Consider the following 6652-nt stretch of genomic DNA (forward strand, 5'->3'; position numbering starts at 1 on the left):
TTTTTAAAGATTTTATTTATTTATCAGAGAGAGAGAGGGGGAGAGAGGGAGCACAGGCAGACAGAATGGCAGGCAGAGGCAGAGGGAGAAGCAGGCTCCCTGCCGGGCAAGGAGCCCGATGTGGGACTCGATCCCAGGACGCTGGGATCATGACCTGAGCCGAAGGCAGCTGCTTAACCAACTGAGCCACCCAGGCGTCCCCAGAATACATATTCTTTATAAGCCCACCCAGAAGGTTTCTACACTTGACCATTTGTTCAGCCTCACAGGAAATCACTACACATTCCAAAGGACTGATGTCATACAGATCATGACCTTTCACCGCAATGCACTGAAAATAGAAACCAATAGTATATGGGTATTCTCCCATCTGACATATATATACCTGACAGTGAAAAATATCATTCCAAATAATCTCAGAATTAAAAAAGAAACCATCATGAAAATGAAAAATATTTAGAAATGATACACGAAAAAAGCACACATATAAAAACACGTGACAGAGGTGCCTGCGTGGCTTAGTCAGTTAAATAGCTGTCCTCAGCTCAGGTCATGATCTCAGGGTCCTGAGATGGAGCCCCATGTTGGGCTCCTGGCTCAATGGGAACTTTGTGTCTCCCTCTCCCTCTGCCCCCCCGCCCCAGCTCATGCTCTCTGTCTCACTTTCTCAAATAAAAAAATAATTTTTTTTTTTTTTTAAAAGTATGAGGCACAGCTAAAATTGTGCTCAGGGGGAAATTTAAAGCTCAAATGCAGGGGCACCTGGGTAGCTCAGGTGGTTACACGTCTGCCTTCCACTCAGGTCATGATCTCCAGGTCCTGGGATGGAGCCCCATGGTGGACTCCTGGCTCAATGCTGAGTCTGCTTCTCCCTCTCCCTCTGCCTGTGCCTCTCCCTCTGCCTCTCCCCCTGCCCATGCTCTCTGTTTCTCTCTCTCTCTTTCAAAATGAATAAATAAAATCTTTATAAATTAATTTTTAAAACAAAGCTCAAATGCATATTTTGGGATAACAACAAAGATTTGAAAGTTAATGAACTAACAATTCAACTGAATGATTGAGAAATAAAAGAATCTAGAAGAAAGGATAAATTATTAGGAAACATGAATAATAGTATCTAAAACCAAGAATATCAGAATTATCAATAAGGCCCAAAGATCATTAATTAAAAGAATGATAAAACAGACAAATTTCTGGAAAGACTAATTAGAGAAAAAAAGGCAAAATAAACAATATGAGGGACAAAAATACCACAAACTTTTGCCTATAATCTTTAAAACGTTCATGAAATGGACAACTTTATAGAAAAATATAAATTACAGAGTGATCCAAGAAGAAATAGAAAAACTGAATATAACAACCGCTATGAAAATAATTGAATGGCTAGTAAATATCTTTTCCCAAGAAAGGCTACAAGTTCAAGCATCTTGACAGGCAAGTTTAATTAAACCTTCTAGGGATGAGTAATTCTTTTTTTTTTTTTAATTTTTATTTGTTTATTTGACAGAGAGAGATCACAAGTAGGCAGAGAGGCAGGCAGAGAGAGAGGAAGAAGCAGGCTCCCTGCTGAGCAGAGAGCCCAATGTGGGGCTCGGTCCCAGGAGCCTGGGATCATGACCCGAGCTGAAGGCAGAGGCTTTAACCCACTGAGCAACCCAGGTGCCCTGGGACGAGTAATTCTTATTTTAGTCAAACAGTTCCACATAGTGGAAGAAAGGGAAAAGATATGTAGTTCATTTTATGAGGTTACTATAGGTAGAAAAGTATTTTTTAAAACAAAAAAGAAAAGCATAGAGCAATATAATTTATAAATATGAATGCAAGAATTCTAGGGGTGCCTGGGTGGCTCAGTGGATTAAGCATCCAACTCTCGATTTCTGCTCAGGTCATAATCTCAGGGTCATGAGATCAAGCCCCACATCGGGGCTCTGCACTCAGCACAGAGTCTGTCTGCTCCTCCCCCTCCTTCAGTTCTTTCTCTCAAATTAAAAAGACAAAAAAACTTTAATAGAATTCTAAATAAAAAAGAAGCAAATCTAATTTTGCAGTATATTAAAATTGTCATAATTAAGGTTATTCTGTAAAAATATATGACTCGACATCAGAAAAATGTATCAAATCACTATTAAATATTAAGATGTTAAGAGCAAGAAAACTACATGATTATCTCAAGAAATACAGAAAAGTGTCGGCAATAGAATTCAACATTCATTCATCTTAAAAAATAATAAAACTTTTAGCAAAAGATAGCAACTTCTTTAACCTGAGGAAATGCCCCCCCCCAAAAAAAACCCCTATAGTAATATCATAGTTAGTGATGAAACTTTAAACACATTCCTTTGAAGTCAAGGTACAAGTCAAAGTGCCCATTTTCAGCCCTACTGTCTGGTAACGAACTGGAACTCCTTGCCAGTGAAAAGAGACAAGAAAAGAAGAGGCAAAAGACTCAGTGAGAAAGAGAGAAAATGCTCATCTTTTGCAAATTGTCTTCATTGGAAGTCCAAGAGAATCTGCAGGCAACCTATTAGAAAGAATGAGTTTGCTTCATAAAAGATCAACTTAAAAAAAAATAGCATTCCCTTATCCCATCAATGACCAATTAGAAAATTTGGTAGGAAAAAAATTCTCATTTGAAATAGCAATAGAAATTATATTGACGCTATGGAGAATCTGGGTGGCTCAGTGGATTAAGCCTTCGCCTTCGGCTCAGGTCATGATCTCAGGGTCCTGGGTTCGAGCCCAGCATCGGGCTTTCTGCTCAGTAGGGAGCCTGCTTCCCACCCACCCTCCCCCCCGCCTCTCTGCCTACTTGTGATCTCTCTCGTCAAATAAATAAATAAAATCTTAAAAAAAAAAAGAAATTTTATTGACTCTAAGAATGAGTTAACCGAAGGAAAGTCAGGGCTTGGTGGGAAAGATACAAGAAGCCGTGTTGAGAGAGAAAGAAAAGCTGAACACAGGAACAAACAGAAAGTCTCAGTATTCTTCCCTTATTGACTTTATAAGTTCAAAAAAGGTAATTTTGAGAAAGACAAGCAGCAATGGGGAAAGAGCTGTCTGTGTTATCTACTGATGTATAAAACACCTCTCCCAAACTCAGTGGCTTGCTACCATCATTCTGACTTTGCGGCCTCAGATGGGCTCAGCCGGGCAGGTCTGTTGTCCTCAGAGGGTCACGCAGGTGACCCTACCTGCAGCCAACAGCTCAGCTCAGGTGGCTTGCGAAGATGGCGAGGCTCCTCTCTTTGTCTAGAGAGTGTCAGAGCTTATCTCTGTCCACTGGGTCTCCCCCTGTAGGTCTCTCCAAGAGGGCCGCCAGACAGCTTACAGAATGGCTCAGCTCTCCAGAGCACAAAATAAAGGCTGACAGCCCAAGGTTTGCACCAGGAACTGGCCTAGCGTGACTTCTTCCTGACCCTAAGTTTAAAGCATGTCACTAAGCCAACCTAGATCTAAGAGGTGGTGACTCCACGGTCTCCATATTGTAGGTGTGGTTCACTGGTCCTGCAGGGACCTGCCGCATGTCAAGATTTGTAAAGTATAGTGTTGTGCGCGACCAGATAAGTAAACCAGCAGATCAGAACAGAGAGGCTAGAAACAGGTATTAGCTTCTGAGGAACCTGACAAATGACAGAAGTGTCATTATAGAGAAGTAAGGAAAGGGTGGGCTTTTCAAAGTAAGTAGGGAGGGAATGAATGACTCATCATGTTGACGGGGGATTTCCACAAGTTCGGGGGATTTCCACAAGTTCGTTGACATTTCTCCCCTCAAGATATGGAATGTAATTCCCGTCCACTGAGTTTGAGCTAGACTTCATGTATAGAAGTGGGCTCACTTCCAATGAATAGAATGAAATGGAAGTAACAGTGTGTGAGACCTTAGAAAATACATCCTAAAAGGCACTACAGCTCTCTGCTCGCTCACGCTTTGTCTTGAATGGATCACCGGCTCTGGGGGAAACAAGCCACCACGTCAGGAGGACTCTTGGGCAACCTTGTGGAGAGGCCTCTGTGGGGAGAGACGGATGCTGCCAACAGCCATGTGAGTGAGTCATCTTGGAAGCACGGCCTTCACATGACTGTACCCCTGACCAACATCTGACACAGCCTCAGGAGAGACCCTGAGCCAGAACCGCCCAGCGGAGAGGCTCCCAGATTGCCGACACTCAGAAATTGTTGAGATAATAAATGTTTGTGGTTCCAAGCTGCTAAGTTTGGAGTAATTTGTGATGCAGCAATAGGTAACCAACATACAATACCCCAAATGACACAAAATTGGATCCTCGCACTTCACACACAAAATTTTAGAACTTTCTAGAAGATAATGTGGGACAATGTCTATGGCTATAGGAAAGATTTCTTAAAGCAGACACATACACACAAACACATGCCATAAAGGTAAAGACACTACCACCAAGATGAGAGGATAAAAGAAGAAGGTAATTTGCAACATTCAAAGAACCCCATCAAATAACTGAGCAAAGACAAGCAGCCCAATAGAAAAATAAGTAACCCAGATACCCCTTAACCATCTCACTAGTAACCAGAGAAATGCAAATTAAACCAGGGTGAGAGTCTATTTCTAATCCCTCCCATTGATAGAAATTAACAAATCTAAAAATATCAAGGATGTGGGTGAGTGGAAATTCTCATACATTGCTGGATTATAAATTGTTACAGCCAGAGTGGAAGGAGGGTTGGCAGTAGGAAGTGGAACTGAATGTGTACATACACTATGATCTGACAATTCCACTCCTAGCCATTGAAGAGTTTCCAGAGAGAATCTCTGGCCCCATTCCACAAAAAGGCCCACCGTTAGTTATTAGATAGTTATTGCTGGATCAGTTATGGTAGAGATTATTTGAAAAGCCCAAGTGTCCATTAATAGGATGGAGAAATATTAAAAATGGTATATTTAAACCAAATATATATTTTAGGGGCACCTGGGTGGCTCAGTGGGTTAAGCCTCTGCCTTCGGCTCAGGTCATGATCTCGGGGGGATGGACACCTGCATAAGGCTCTCTGCTTAGCGGGGAGCCCGATTCCCCCTTTCCTTCTGCCTGCCTCTCTGCCTACTTGTGATCTCTCTCTGTCAAATAAATAAATAAAATCTTGGGATGCCTGGGTGGCTCAGTTGGTTAAGCAGCTGCCTTCAGCTCAGGTCATGATCCCAGCGTCCTGGGATCAAGTCCCACATCTGGCTCCTTGCTCGGCAGGGAGCCTGCTTCTCCCTCTGCCTCTGCCTGCCTCTCTGTCTGCCTGTGCTCGCTCTCTCTCCCTCTCTCTCTGACAAATAAACAAAATCTTTTTAAATAAATAAATAAAATCTTAAAAAAGATTAAAAACTTTAAAAAAAAAATAAACCAAATACTACACCAGAATAAAAGAATATGCTACAGAAACATATTGTTGATTAAAATAAAAGTATAATATTATTCTAATTTTATATCACACGCAAATAATTATCTTTTTATGGATATTTGTGTGATTTCAGTGTGTTTAGAAGAAATTGGAAGAACTCATAGTATAATATACTAGAACCAGAAGTAAATTAAACCTCAGTCAGATGGGGCACCTGAGTGACTCAGTGGGTTAAAGCCTCTGCCTTCGGCTCAGGTCATGATCTCAGGGTCCTGGGATTGAGCCCCGCATGGGGCTCTCTGCTCAGCAGGGAGTCTGCTTCCTCCTCTCTCTCTGCCTACTTTGATCTCTGTCAAATAAAATAATTAAAAAAAAAAAGATTTTAAACCTCAGTCAGAGATTTAAAAAAAATAGATTGGGAAGACAGTTAATTTGTGGGTCAACTTGAATGGGCCACAGGGTGCCCAGATATTTGGTCAAACATTATTCTGAGTGTTTCTGTGAGGATATTTTTGGTTGAGATGAACATTTGAACTGGCAGACTGAGTAAAGCAGATTGCTCTCCTTAATCTGGTGGGCCTCATCCAATCAGTTGAAGGCCTGAGTAGAACAAAAAGGCTGGCTCTCTCTCAAATAAGAGAAAATACTTTCCTGCCTGTCTTCAAAGTGGGACTTCTGTATTTTATTGCCTTTGGACTTGAACAGAGACATGAGTTCTTCCTGAGTATCCAGCATATCAACTCACCCTACACTTTAAAAGCATCTGAAATACACTGCCAAGCTAACTTCCCTAACCTTTCCAGAGTTATAAAAAACCAATTTGTACTTCCCCAAGCCCTTGTCAGCACTGAAATATGGGCCCTCTAGGACTGCCTTGACCAATATCTTCTCTGTGGTTTATCCATTATCTCCAAGAAAGCTTTAGCTTCCTGGAATTTCTAATAAAATCCCCAAATCTTTGTTTAATAACATAGAGTTTTTGTTTGTGCCAATACCAAACTGAAAAATCTTAAATATGTATATATATATTCAAAAAATGGATGGATGTATACTGAGTTGATTAAACATACACATATATACATATACACATAGATGTATGGTGGTCTTAAATTCCCATTTCTCTTCAGACTAATGGAATCTCCTCTTGTTTGGGGAATCATGTATTTTAATTTCAAACACTCTTTGAAGGCACCCAGAAATGCCAACCAAATCCTGGTTCTTTTCGGAAATGAGATCTTCATTTCTGGAAGTCTCAGGATGTGCAAGGGGACAATGGTGGCATCTGTACCAG

The sequence above is a fragment of the Mustela nigripes genome, chromosome 5 (genome assembly GCF_022355385.1).
Source record: "Mustela nigripes isolate SB6536 chromosome 5, MUSNIG.SB6536, whole genome shotgun sequence".
Lineage (NCBI taxonomy): Eukaryota > Metazoa > Chordata > Mammalia > Carnivora > Mustelidae > Mustela > Mustela nigripes.